Below are 15,582 nucleotides of genomic sequence, written 5' to 3'. Positions count from 1 at the left end.
CACAGTTTGAAAAACAAAACTAAAGACAGCTGAGGCACCGCACTTCTGGGAGACTACGCTAAACTAGTTTAACAAACAATAAATCTGCGCATGACGGTATGCTTCGTAATTAACGGACAATGCATACAGTCCAAATCTATATAATTAACACAATGACAACAACAAACTCACAAGAACCAGTCACATATATTCATATGACAACAGAGCAACAAATCAACCCAGCAACACTGCAGCGGAACATCTACACACTCAAGGGCCATTCAGATATTAGATGTAAAAAAACAAACGCAGTTGACTTACCAAATGCTGTTCACTTAAAGACAAACTCCATCCTCCTTTCTTTGTTGACAAAGAGTTTAATCCCACGGTTAAATCCCAACTCATAAATCCATTTCTCCTCCTTCAGCCATTGAGTGTTAAAAAAACACAGCTAGGTAAAAAAAAATAATCTACACCAAGCAAAATGCTAAAAATGTCATAATTTCTTCCATATCTTTCAATTTGAACTCTCACTACTTCGACTAAGCCTCTGATGGTTACTTTAAGTTTCGTTTCACAATAGTCACGTGCTCGCCCACTGACCAATCACAGCACACGCTGCACCTCACTACAGAGCTGCATCTGGAAACTGAGCTGCACGTTAATGCTGACGTAGTTGTAGGCCAGCTAGCAGGCTCTGACACGTCAAAGAATATGCCCAACATGTCAAACTAAAGATCTGATTGGTTGAACACTATGACAATCAACAATATCGTCCCCATTCACTTAAACTGCACATGGATTCACTTGTGAGTCTGCAGGCCTCGGGCCTCTGTTCTTACCTAGAGACACAGAGGTGAAATCTGATTGGATAAAAGCTCTACTTAAAACAAGCTGCACTGGAAGCAGAGCAACTGAGGAAGACAGTAGCTGTGCAATGAGAACATAAGATAATGGGAAAAATATTTGTATAAATTATAATACATGGAGTGTATTTAAGAAAAATGATTAAATTATAAAATAGCTATAACTTTTTGATTCTGTTTAGGCCAGCAGAGAAGGCCTTGCTGGCCCTGACGGCCCACCATTGCTTTGTGGTAGAAATCACCTGCTTCTGAACGTGGCCATGCCCAGAGAGATGGTGGTTTACTTCAGGAGGAAGACGACGGCTCCACAACTGCTGAGAGTTCTGGGAGAGGATGTGGACATGGTGGAGTACAAGTTCCTGGGTGTCTCCACTGACAGCAGACTGAACTGGAAGGCCAACATCAATGCTGTGTACAAGAAGGGGAGGAGTCGACTCTTTTTCGTGAGGAAACTTTGATCCTTCAACGTGTGCACCAAGATGTTGGAGATGTTCTACCAGTCTGTTGTGGTCAGTGCACTGTACTTCTCCGTAGTCTGCTGGGGGAGCAGCATTGGATCCTGAGTGTGTCTACTGATCGTTCTCATTCACTTCACCTGTGCTCAATCACCTGCCCCTGGCTTTTTCCTCTGCCAACCCCACACTGCACTCATTCAACTCACCTGCCTGCAATCTACTCATCACCCCACACGTATATACTCTCCTGCTTTCCCTGTTCCGGTTGTCAGATTGTCATTGTTCATCCCCTCGTGCTCTTCGTGTCTCCCGTGCTGATCCCTCGTGTTTGTTCAATGGTTTTTGACTTTGCCTTTTTTTTATTTTTGCTCGCTCCCTGTTGGAGTCGCTTTAAGTTTTTTTTTATTACTTTTTTGGTGACCAGTAAAAGACCTTGTTTTCAACTTCACCTCATCTCTGCTCTTGAGTCTTTGCTCTGCCGCAGAATCGTGACGGAATGATCTGACCATGACAGACTCGGCAGAGAATACCGGCGTGCTTTTCGCTCTCCAGATGCAAGGGAAGAAACTGTACGACCACGAACAGTTGCTCTCCGGGTTGGCCGGCGGGGCACCGGAGTTCGAACGGTTGCTCTCCGGGTTGGCCGGCGGGGCACCGGAGTTCGAACGGTTGCTCTCCGGGTTGACCAGCGACGTTCACGCTCGCCAGAATGCTTTTCAAGCCGCCATAATGGACCAGCTGCGGGATCTCAACCACCGGACACAGCAGGTGCTCGCCAGCCTCAACCCTCGGTCTCCGGTGGAACCAGCACCTCAAGGTCCAGTGGCTCCGGTGACTTCACCCGAGTCGCACCCCGAACCCCGAGTGCCACACATTGAGAGGTACAACGGTGACGCTGCCACGTGTTGCTCCTTCCTATCATTATGCTCACTCAACTTCGAACTCTAGCCCTTGTCCTACCCCACCGAACGGTCCAGAGTGGCGTTCATCATCACAAACCTCTCAGGGAGGCCATGGGAATGGGCTACAGCAGAGTGGGACAATCAATCTGCTATTTGCCGCTCTGTTTTGGACTTTTCCGGGGCCCTAAGAAGGGTGTTCGACCACGAGACCCCGGGCAGAGAGTCGGCACGAGGACTTTTTTCTCTCCGACAGGGGAGCAGCCGGGTGGCTGATTATGCCATCCGCTTCCGCACCCTAGCAGCGGACAGTCAGTGGAACGATCCCTCTCTGTCAGATGCCTTCTTGTTTGGACTCTCTGAGGAGGTTAAAGATCAAATGTCAATCATCTTGTCTCCTATCTGCCTCCCCTAATGTGCCTTCCAAGCCTCCGGGCTCCTTACCAGACCACCGTTTGGTGTGCGATGCACCTAATCTGTCTGACCAGTTTTTGGGAACCCGCCTGGCCTTGGGAGGGCCTCTGAGTTTCCAGGAAGCTAACCTCGGGCTAAGCCGCCCCTTTAACCTTATGAGACATGGGAAGAAGGTTCAGTTCCCCGTCGCCGCTAGGCTGCAGCGATTCCCTGTCTCTGCTGGGCTGCGGCCTACACCTCCTCCCCGTGTCCTGTCGGCGGTCCGGCCGACTCCAGCTCCCCGTGTCCCGTCGGCGGTCCGGCCGACTCCAGCTGCCTCCTCTGAGCCGCAGCGTCCTCCAGTTCCTGCTGCAGCTCCTACCGCTGCCGCCTCAGAGCTGCAGCGTCCTCCAGTTCCTGATCCCGTTGGGCACCGCACCCTAGCCCCTTGCTACCGGGTGGGACAGAGGGACTGGCTGCCCATCAAGGATCTTCCCCTCCGTGTGGAGCCTCGCAAGCTGGCGCCTAGTTTCATCGGTCCCTTCCCCATCTCCAAGGTTAAGCCAGTAGAGACCAGCCCCACTGGTTCCCTCCTCCGGACCCCCTCTGCCCACCCTTCCTTGTCTTTGCACGTCTGGAATCTGTCCCTTGGGGGGGTACTACTGTCATGATTAGGCTTTGCCTCGTGTGTGTGTCTCCTGAGAGTGTCTACTGATCGTTCTCATTCACTTCACCTGTGCTCAATCACCTGCCCCTGGCTTTTTCCTCTGCCAACCCCACACTGCACTCATTCAACTCACCTGCCTGCAATCTACTCATCACCCCACACATATATACTCCCCTGCTTTCCCTGTTCCGGTTGTCAGATCGTCATTGTTCATCCCCTCGTGCTCTTCGTGTCTCCCGTGCTGATCCCTCGTGTTTGTTCAATGGTTTTTGACTTTGCCTTTTTTTTGGGTTTTTGCTTGCTCCCTGTTGGAGTTGTTTTATTACTTTTTTGGTGACCAGTAAAAGACCTTGTTTTCAACTTCACCTCGTCTCTGCTCTTGAGTCTTTGCTCTGCCCCAGAATCGTGACAGAACCACCCTCTCAACCACCTCCTGCAGGGACAGGGGAGCACTTCCTCCAACAGACTGCTCCAGCTCTGCTGTCACATGGACAGATACAGGAGAACATTCCTGCCCTCTGCAATGAGACTTTATAATAAATCACCTCTGGCCAAATCATCATTCACTTGACTACATTACATTACAGTCATTTAGCAGACGCTTTTATCCAAAGCGACTTACAATAAGTGTATTCAACATCGGTTTTCGAGAGAACAACTAGTCACCAGAAGTCGTAAGTGCATCTCCTCAAACAAGCATCTAAGAGCATAAACCAGAGCCAACGTACAGTGCAGAAACAAACGAATGCAATAAGTGCCACAAACTAATAAGAAAACAATAAGTGCAATAAGCTAGTATGAATACAATAGATGCTAAGTGGAAGGCTCAGGGTAGGCCTTTTTGAAGAGGTGAGTTTTCAGCCTGCGCCGAAAGATGGGCAGCGATTCTGCTGTCCTGACGTCAGTGGGGAGTTCATTCCACCACTGTGGGGCCAGGACAGAAAACAGCCGTGACCGGGTCGATCGGCCTTAGGGACCTCTGAGCGACGGGGCAACCAATCGCCCCGAGGCAGCAGAGCGAAGTGGTCGGGCGGGGGTGTAGGGCTTGACCATGGCCTGGAGATAGGAAGGAGCTGTTCCTTTCACTGCCCTGTAGGCTAGCACCAGAGTCTTAAATTGGATGCGAGCTCTTACAGGTAGCCAGTGTAGAGAACGGAGAAGGGAAGTTGTGTGGGAGAACTTGGGGCGATTGAACACCAAGCGAGCTGCAGCTTTCTGGACAAGCTCCAGAGGTCTGATGGCCGGGGCTCCATCGCTACACTGTCTTTGCACTACTGATTTGTTTATCTCGTTAGATAGATTAATACTAATCTATTTCATTGTATATACTGTGCATTTTTTATACTTAATATTTTTACTTCACTTTGATTGCTTAGTATATTTTTTGCTGCTGTAGCGAACAAATTTCCCCTTGCGTGATGAATAAAGTATAAATCTATCTATCTATCTTCTTGTTATTGATATCTGGTAGAGGAACAACACTAACCTCTCCCTTCTGCTCTCTTGCAGCCGCAGCAAGTCGTCCAGAAAAAGCTTACTCAGGTAAGATCACAGATTGTGCAAATACACACACACACACTTGCAGGACAAATGACTGTGTAATTCTAATTAGACTACATGTTATTTTGTATTCCAACACATGACTCTAACATTTTTACTTTGTGTGGATAGTGTTATTGTATACTTCAAGTTAAGGTAAATTGAGTTGTAATTCTGAAAGGTTCAATGTCACCACTTGCATATTTTTCACGCATTTATTTTTAATCCCCGATGATCCACCTTGAACACAAAGTACTTCCATACACAAAACATACTGTTTTTCTTTTCAAAGGAGCTGCAGCTGAACTTGTAGCCATCTTCATCGTGTTGTTGTTTTTCTGCGCTAGTAGGCATTCTTCTTCTTCTTTCATTGGCATGTAACGGCGGACTAGAGCACTTGCCGGAGTAAATGTGCCCCCGCCAGGCCCGGAAGAATTGCAACACCTGTACCTCCGGTAATGCAGAAAAACTGTCACGTTTTCAGAAATTTTGGAATCGACTTGCTACCAAAGGATTGGTTCTCGTGACATCCCTAATGAAGGCCATGAAAATATGACCTAGGTTGTCCTGGGTTAAAGTCTATTCCACATAGTGAAAAAACTCACTGTGGGAGTTTGTAAAAGTTACAAGATTTGGTGCCCCATCCATCCATCCATCCATCCCAATCTCCTCCCTAGCTACTAACAACTGCACACTACCTCCAACTTTTGTCCTGACTCGACTGACTCAACCAGAAGACCTTGACAGGTAAACATATTTTATTGCTCCTTTTTATTTTTTAATTTTTTTATTTTTTATGGGTCTCATACCTTGGGTATCTTGTGTCATCAGTTTAAGTGGTGGAATTATGATTCTTGTCAAGCTTCTCAAAGGCTTTGAACATCCTTATAGTCTTGCATAGCCAGACCTATCTGCACACTTTGGGAGAAGGTCTGGCTGAACCCATCATAACTCTGCACTAAGGGAAACAAGGCTCTGAGTTGTTTGTATTTCTTAAAACCCATCACAATCGCATAGCGGAAGGGGAGGAGAACTCCGTCTGAAATGGCCGGCTTATAGGCACAGTCTACATCCTTGGAGTCGGACTACTGCAACATTAACTCTGCCTGCAGCTGAAGCTTACACTAATGCTAGTGTTTTTACTCATGAAAGGTTAGGCCGGATGAGAACTGTGGCAAAAGTCACATCTGTAAATACAGGAGTGACTTTATCAAGAAAAGAGGTGACATGAGACGAGAGTTATTGTCTTGGAGATAAATTCCAAAGTCAACTGTGGTCCCTCCATGTGGGACTGTTCATATGTAGCAGATAATTAGATGCTGTTTTGTGTTACTGGTGTGAGCACCTACATCAGAGGGAGAATGAAAGCCGAATGGTAATAAGTGAGTGCAACATGACACAGGACCCCCACCCCCAGCATTCCCTCACACTCCAGGAATCCACCAGCCTCCCGTCTGTTCACTGGTGCGGGCCACTTCTTGGTGTGAATGCATAACTCAGCTCTGATTTGTGGCTGTGTGGGAACAGGGCTGAGGCAGTTGGGAGGCGCTGTGAGGCCCTGGGAGCTGCAAGCCATAAAAATGTAATTTAGTTCTCCCACTTTGATAGGCTGCTTTATCTCCCACCAGCCTGTACAAAACCTCAGACCCCTTTCAGTCCAGTGCTCAGGGTGGGGTGGATACATGACCCAACAGAAAGATCTAGTTTTGCACATGCACAAAGCACAATTTCCTATTGGAAGTTTTGGCTACTGCTGCCAACCAGGTTTTTTTTGTTATTTATTTGCTTAAAAAACACAAGTTCAAAAGTCTGAATATCTCTCCTCATTGATGGCTCAGTCAAACTAGGGCTAACAAACAGTGTAAGTGATGGAAGTGGGGTATTGGAGAATCTGGAGTGAGGTAGGCTATAACTTCAAGCATAGGCCAAGTCTGCACCAAACAGTCATTAGATATTCACGCCAGCATTTTAACAATTAAAACAAATTGTTTCCTCTTCAGTTTCTTTAGTGGCAGTTAGCAAACCATCATGCGGTTGGAGAGATGGTGTCCCAGTTCCCAATAATGATCTCACACCAAAATATATTATATTGGGTATTATGGCTACCCCCTAAATGTTGATGGTCAGAATCATCAATGCCCCCCCCCCCCCCCATTTTCCTGCTGCATTATTGTACACAGAAAAATGCAATGACTGTAACAACACTAAAACTGGTATCTGACAAGTAGGCAGCAACAAAACGTAGTTTGGAGGAGGTAACAGTGGATGGATGGGCCAAGAAATTGTAACTTTAACACAGAAATGTGTTGTCTATTTCCTTTCAAGTTGGTTTCACCATCATGACAGTCTGTCTCTGTTCTTAGGCGAGTAGTAGGTGTGTATGTGGAGTTGGCCAAATATGCAAGATTTGGTACATACTTCTCATACACAAATGAGTGCAACACTATGGATGCCTTCGAAGAGCGGCTATCAGAAAGGGTGCTGTTATCCCCTGTTCACCCTTTCCAATGTTCAATTATAAATTTACAACACGGTTTCACAACGAAATGCGAATGTCAGTCCCTTTATACTGCGGAAATAAAATGTTGTACTAAGGATGAGTTGAGGAGTCTCACAACCTGAGAAAAGAAGCTGCTCTGAAGTCTGGTGATAAAACAACAGATACTTCTTTATCTTTTGCCAATGGCAGCAGGGTGAACAGCATATTGATTGGTGGGTATTGTCTTTTAATACCCTTTGGGCTCTGTGCAGGCACCTCACCTCACCGATATCACTGATGCTCGGTAGATTATGTTCTAGGCAGTTTTAATCGTCCACTGCAGTGCCCTCCTGTCATGGGCTGTGCAAATCCCATGCCAGTTTGTAATGTTTCCATTCGGGATGATTTATTTTGCTTATTGTTCTTGCAAACGTCAACATGATCTTGACACAAGAGCTTTACTAAGTTTCATTAAGACATTTTTGTCGAGTCACTTTTGTCTAGTCAAAAGGCTAGTGGTAGAAAACCCAAAAATGAATATTTTTGTAAAATTGATCAGTAGTGGTTTGGGAATGCAATGACAAACAATTAAGTCCTGCTAGATCTAAAATAGCTCGATGATGCTTTGATGGATCAGTTTGAATTTAATTTAATTGATTAAAGAATAGCCCCTTGAGATGTAGCATGTCATTTTCGAGGGGGTCCTATAGATACAAAAACAAAATAACACACTATAAAAACACAGATACAGACGGCTCACTTACCCTCTCCCACCCACACCTCAGCCCTCAGCTATTACACAAGATTACAATGATAATGACACATAAAGAGCAACTGACTTCAGTTAGACTGAAATAATGCACAAATTTAAAGTATAAGGAGGTTGATTTAAGATAAGAAAATAAAGAGGTCCTCAAGCATTGGAAGGAGGCAATTGATCTCAGAGAAAGAGGGAGGTTATTTCAATCGAAAGGAGCTTTGCATTGGAATGACCTGTGCCCGTTTTCTTTGAAAATCATAGGGACAAAGAAAAAAATGGATATGGATATAAAAATCTTCATGGTTTCAAATAGGAAGGACAATCAAAATAAACACATTTGAAGATGAACTGAACCCAGTGAAATTGCCTTCTAGATTCAAGCTGTTGCCAATTAATTGAAAAGAAAAAATGGTGAGTTCTATATGGACACCTCAAAACAAACCTGCATAGAGAATTATACACAACATGAAGGGGCTTAAGATAAGTGTCAGAGGTGTTCTGACAGACAATGTCAGCATAATCAATAAGAGGTAGTATCAATGGAGAAATATTATGTTTCTAATGTGAAATGTAAAAGAATTAAATAAGCGATAAAGTGAACTCAGACAACCATGTGTTCTTTTTATAATATTATATCAATGTGTGGCTTAAAGGAAAGTTCTGTGTCAATCCAAAGTCTAAGATATTTGGATGAATCAACTTTCTCAAGGGGTGACCCATCATTATAAGTAATATGCAAATCGGAGGAACATGAATGACTGTGTTGCATAGTAAACACCATGCTGCAGGACCTTTTTCATTCAGCACAAATTTGTTGTTATGACACCAGTTTTGTACAAAGTTATACTCGGAATGTAAAGAATACTGGATTTGTAGTATACCAGAGTTAGAAGTGTAAATAACAGTGTCATCAGCACAAAGATGAACATGACAATTAGAACATATTTAAGGTAAGTCAAAATAAATGTAGAGAAAAGGAGTGGTCCCAAGGAAGAGCCTTGTGGAACACCCTTTTCAACAATGAAATACTCAGACTGAGAACCCTGAAAGACTACACATTGATGCCTATTATAAAAGTAAGAACTAAACCAAAGGAGAGCATTTTGAGTTCAAACCAATAGAATAGAGCTTATCAAGGAGGAGGTAGTGATCAACCATATAAAAAGCCTTGGAAAGATCGTAATCACAATCACCAGCTTGGGTAAACTGCAGGCTTTAATGAAAAATACTTTCTTCCTTGTAGAATGATTGTGTGGGTGGGGTGGGGAGCCATAGGATTAAAGTTTATTTTTTGTCCCCCACCCACGCTACCACCACCACCACCTTTTTTCTCTCCTGCGCTCACTTGCCCTTGTCACACATGGTAGCATTTAGCGGGCCTTTAAAGCCCAAAGTGTGTGAGCACTAATGACTGGAGTCGGAGCTCCACCGCCACGGCCCAGGAAAGGAAGAGGGTTATAAATTGTGTCAGTTAGCCTCCCTGAATAAAATGAAGCCATGTGGAAAATGAAATCCATTTCATCTGAGGAGGAAGGAGGAACATGTTTTTTCTCTCCCCCCCCACCCCGCCAGTTGTCACAGTGGTCATCGTGCACTTATCCTGGGAAAACAGAGACATTTAGGGTTAGTGAGCCATCATTAACACAGCAGCAATGAAGTCTCTATCTCAAAGAAAACCCCAAATACACACCTAAAATTATGTAAATGTTGCAATGTTTTTATGCCTGAGTGGAGTGAAAGAAAAAAATGTGCTTGATGTTGTGCTTTGATACTTGCGTACACAGCACATTGATGGAACAATTAAATCCACACAGTTTCTTTTTCTTTCAGTCCAAACATACACACGTCAGGAATCAGAAGTGTGTGAATCAAAACTTAATTTTCCCAGCAATTACCATACTAGCTATTAAGGCTATGCTCGTAACCACATTAGCTATTGCTAACCGCTAAATCCAGAAGTATAAATGAAGTTTAACACCTTCAATACTGGCTGCAGAGCAAAAACAGCACATTAGCAGTACTGCAGCAGGATCTTCAGTCCTCCATTGGTGTCTACACGCATTACACCAGATAAATCACAAGCAAATAGACAGGAAACAAAGGTGACAGCTACGCATGGCGAGCACAAATGAAGATTATTCTTATGACTTTGTCGCAGTGACACTCACTTGGTATACTGTATAGTACCATCAAACTAGGACACGTAGTTAAAGTGGCATGAAGCCATAAATGAAGGGATAAAGATCTGAGGACAGACGACAGGCCAAAGTGAGTTTGTGATTTAATCCCACCAAGAACCTTGTAAGCATTAACTGAATGAAATGTGGCCTTGACTTGACTTGTTAATCAGGGTCAAAACAGTATGTTGGTTCTGCATCAGGGATGGCTCTGTCTCATCATGCACATGAGCGTTTCCTGTCGGAGATTAAGCATTCACTTTGTGGCCATGCTGCTTCATTAACCCTATCAACAGATAACTGAACAGCTCTGGTTGTGGTCCTCCTCACCTTGAAGTGCGAGCCACTCAGTATGAAACAAGATATGACAACTCATCCAAAGGGAACTGGATGTGCAGAAGAGTCCTCATACCTAAAACACAGAATAGTTAATAGCCAATGACTGCATGCAAACACTGCATATACGAACATTCTATTTAAAGTTACAGTGAGGAGCTTTTAACTGATGACTCTTTTTGACCTTCATCAGTAAACAAGACAGTCAGCAAGAAGACTGTCTATTTTTATATAGTTATTATATTATTATGAGAGCAGATGAAATCATGCAGGTTCACCAGAAACTCCTTCAGCTCAGACTCCAGACCTCCAGCAGAGACCAGCCTGACACGTACAGACCAAGATCCGTCTTCTGTGTCGCCTACGATCTGAAATTGGAAGCTCCGGCAGGATGAGAGAGAGCTCATTGCATGAAAGCAGAGTCTCCTCTTCTGTCCAGGAGCAGAGGTTGGCCTCACTGCTCCTTGGGTCCCCAGTGGGAGCCAACACCGACACCACGCTGATGGAGACCCAGGCTGTATTGCTGGGCCCACTGGAGGAAGGGAGGCACGGGAGAAACAGAACCAGGACTGAGCGAGGCAGACTGTCAGACCCTGCTGCAGTAAAATGAATGTTTTCTGAAGGGACTCTGGTGCTCAGAGACACTACCACTTTTGTCGACATTAACACAAAATGAAAGTTCCTTGTGGCAACTTAAACGTGAAACATTTGCACCATCATGGTTTTAAACATGTAGCTAACATTATGAATTGGTTTTGTTTAGGCAACAAAAATACTTTGTTAGGTTTAGGAAAAGATCATGTTTCGGGTTCAAATAAGTATGTTTGTGTTATACCCAAGTTTGTGACATAGTTACTAGTTATGTACAAACATTAACTCAACGTGTTGACTTTTTGTTTCACACAGGACATGAACATAACGCCAGTGTTTTACCCATCCATCCACTCCGACCTCCTCCCTATGCGGACTTTGTCGCTCTTTATACTACGTTACCTTACTTCCTCCTTTGCTCTTGTCATAACTCTACTATGGCCCAACAAGTACTGTAAATATGGGTCGTAATAAGCTGCTTGCACAGACGACCTTTACAGACTTGGAGTTGTATCTGAATTCCGATGTGCAGAGGGTGAAAAGGAAGTGTGACAGGACTGTCCCTTGTGGGGCCCCTGTGTTGCTCATCACAGTGTCAGAGACACAGACATATATATTGTATACATATATAACTTGCATTCTACAACAGGAGTTGAAAGAGTTTAAATGACACAGACCATCTTGTTTTTATCTACAGGAAGAAGAGGATGAAGAAGAGGCTGGAGAGAGCCCAGAGGAGGACTAAGCTGCCACACCATGAAATCTACCTCATTCAGCTGTCAGGTCTTTCAAAGGGAAAAGACTGCCTTGACCACTTATTTTTGACTTTTTCCCACATGCTATTTTACTTGGTTTGATTTCAGTTAGAGAATTTTACACCTTTGCTCTGTCACTCAATGGGCAAAAATGTCCAGCAAAAATATTCAGCCTTTAAATTCCCTTTCATACATTTTAACATAGGCCATACCGAATGCAGCAAAAGGAAAATTTTAGTAGCTGTATCGGTGTTAGCTCTTATCGGCCGAACAGATTCAAACAAGCACAGAGTTCAGCTCCACACAGTCTGGCTCTCAAAACAAACAAATCAGGCAACAGACAGACACAACATCGGCCCTGTACAACACACCTACACTCCTCAACGAGACACAATGAGTACGTAAATGTTTGGCTGTTTTTGATTCAGGGTCCTCAGAGCATCATCATCTTCACACGAGTGAGAGCTTTAGCAGAGGGAGCATCATTCTGAAGACTACTCTATTGTACTGAGGTGCACATACACACAGTTTTTCACACACCCTGACACAGTGAATGACTCTCCAGACATCGATGCAGAAATGAGACTGTTCCAATATATTTCTAAAACAAACCAACCCGCCCACCCCTCACCCAGACTGTTAGGTCACCAATCACAGGGAGACACAGAGATCCTTCCTCAGGGCAGTGGTTTATCCATCATGTTGGCTTAAAGCCATTTAAAAAGAACTTGCTCAAGTCGTTAGCATTGCCTCAGACTGAGTCCCCAAACATCATCTTTACATTTAAATAAAAAAGACCATCTTCCTGTATCCGCTCTCTCTAGAAATATGCAGGGAAGAAGCAGCACCCAATGCAGAGTTGGAAATGTCAGTGTAAATGTTCGTCATTTAACCATGGCCAACACCAACCATGCCCTTAATCAAACATCCGTTAAGGATCAGTTGAATGCCTTCGATGGATTACTGCTAATTATAGCAGTGGTAAATTCCACTAGCTTGCAGAAATGAAGATAATAATGTAAGATGCTCTGCTGGTACACTTACGAGGCATTAGACCACAATATCAGAGCACAGGGCAGGACGTTAAAGGACGGTTGTTAAATGTCAACGAAAAGACCATTTAATTAACTAATAATCTTTATAACTTAAATCAATCAATTTGGAGTCTCTTCCTTTTGGCAGTTTAAAAACACGACAGCTTTAAAATCCACATAATGCAGCTTCAAATGATATATTCGATGTAGGGTTGGGTTCTACATTGGATCCTGCTCCAGGTTGACAAAATACCTGTTTGCTAAACTCCCAGGCTAACAAATTATTCTTATTGAATATTTTCTTGTTCTTCACTTTTATTCAGCAGAACATTTGCTTTGAAAACTAGAGGCGATCGAGACAGCAAGCAATTCTTTGATTTAGTTGAGTAGAAAGTCTAGTCCAGCAGTGCCTCCAGTATGCTTTTAAAGCATTCCTTTTGATGACTTGACCCAGGATGGTGCCAGTGTGAGTTGATAGACCCTGTTGGTGGACTGTCTCTTCTACTGCTCTAGAAAACGATAGAACCTCTCCACATCTTGTTGGTGCTCCACCACCAAACAGCTCAACGTTGCATCAAACTACTGTCTACCATTTGCTCAGATTTACATTAGCAAGCTTGTGTACATTGTTTCATTCAGTTTGTTCTTAGCTTTAAAACCTTGATTCCATCATTGACCTCACACTGTCAAAGATAATAGACCTCAAGAACAAAATCCACCAGATCAAACCACACATTACCTCATGGATCACTTGATACCTGGATTTAGTGGCAACGTGACATCGGACAAAACCTGATGCTATGCAAACGCTTACTAAGTTATTAATGCTAATAACTGATATGCAATATCTCCTCTCATGATTTCAAACTACCTCTGACTCAGCACAACCAGCTAACGTAAGCTGTTGCTCAGCACACAAACCAATGCCAGGCAAGGCAGTGTGCCTTCAGAGGGCGAACTTTATACTGTACATTAAAGCGAGGTCATGCCGGTTGGTTGTTGTCTTGTCATGGGGGAATTTGTCTGCGATTGTTTCCTTTCATTCAGTCAGGTAAACACTGCGTAATCCAGAAAGAAGCAAAAGTCAGACATGAGGAGCCATGTGCATCAACATTAAAGGAAAGGTCTTTGCTGCAGCTGTGACCATCTGTCCTGTTGGTTATGACGGGTCTACAAGTGCTTTTACAAGGAGTGCAGACATGAAGAATGTTTATTAAAACTCATCCATACAGATAACATTAGATTACAATATTTACCTAAAAAAGGTTGTGGTGCTGTAACCACATTGTCAGAACAACATATTAAAAGGGATAACCAAACCTGATTACACCTGAAATATCGTTTTAAACTGCTCAGTGTGTTTTTAAACCACAAACTAAGTAGATTCTGGAATTAGCTGTACAAAAATCACAGCAGACATTTTTTATGCGCACGTTGAAGTATCGCATAAAAAAATCTGTATGGCAACGGCAAAAATTTAAAAAACATCCTCAATTGTGGAAAAAAAATGTTTACGCTCGCTTGAGGGTTTTTTTGGACAAGAAATAGTTGATGCGCGATATTGGATTATGGAAAACGCCTTTGGCGAATAAATTCTGACGTAGCGAACATTTAACTCACGTGACTGATCTGCTGTTTACATATATATTTATACCGTGTTCGTCTCCGGACAGCATGGAACATAGCTGATACGAGCTATGTCATATAGATGACTTCTTTTGTTTCCGGTTCGCAACTTCTACTTCTTCTGCTCTGTTTACTGGTCTATGCTTTCGGCAAGATTTTTTTTGCTCAAACCAATTGATGGAAACACGCCCAATTCGCATTTCTTTTTTTTGCGACATTTAAAAAGTTTGTTTAGAATTCGCTTGATATTTGGGTAAAAACTTTAATGACACAGTTGGGATTTATTCCTACATAAGGCAGGAAGACTTCCTCACTGATAGTGAGATGGATGCGGGGCCATTAGTTATCCACCCTATAACATTTGTCTGTTTTCTACATTCACCGGTTAATCTGAGAATGTCTTTACTTGTTTCCAACCTCTTTTGTGAAGAGTTGCCAGATATTAGCAATGTGACTGAAATGTCATCATAACCTTCAGACATGATGGTCAAAACTTTAGAAATAAGACACAGGTAAAAAAAAATATCTGAATTTTTCCTTTAATTGTAGACGACTCTCAAGCCTGCAGTCCAACTTTTGCAGTTTCTAAATCCATTTGTCCATAGTTAGACCGTGCATCAAATGTTACAGTCACACTGAAAGTCATCTTCTTCAGCTTTGGTTGTTTCTCTACAAAATCTCTTCCTAGAATTGAAGTGAAGTCTTGAGAGTTTGTCTCCATCATCACTTGGCACTGACTGTCCTGACGTTATCTTTAGAGATTCCTGGAAAAAGCCTCCATTCAGTGGCCTGTTTATAATACTTACAACACAAACGCAGCTAGCATATTACGTATTGTTTTTCTTATTTACCTTAATGTTAATTTGTATCTCAACATTGTAATGAAACAGAATCCTCTGCAAACTGGGACTTCTGTTAACTTGAATTCATTTTGTTCTGATTTACATAATGGTTTAATGAGGATCAAGTGTCTTTATGGCACTACATGATATAACTACAAATGTTGTTTTTTTGGTTTGAATACTT

At 43.2% G+C, this 15,582-nt stretch overlaps 1 pseudogene; it reads right to left on the bottom strand.

Annotated features, from left to right (window-relative positions):
* Positions 1 to 4,072: 4,072 nt before the first annotated feature.
* Positions 4,073 to 15,582, bottom strand: part of LOC142931877 (uncharacterized) — a 46,485-nt pseudogene continuing 34,975 nt past the window's right edge.

Source organism: Anarhichas minor, unplaced genomic scaffold (assembly GCF_050575085.1).
Source record: "Anarhichas minor isolate MPS153535 unplaced genomic scaffold, ASM5057508v1 ptg000055l, whole genome shotgun sequence".
Lineage (NCBI taxonomy): Eukaryota > Metazoa > Chordata > Actinopteri > Perciformes > Anarhichadidae > Anarhichas > Anarhichas minor.
This window is presented reverse-complemented; position numbering and strand designations above follow the sequence as displayed.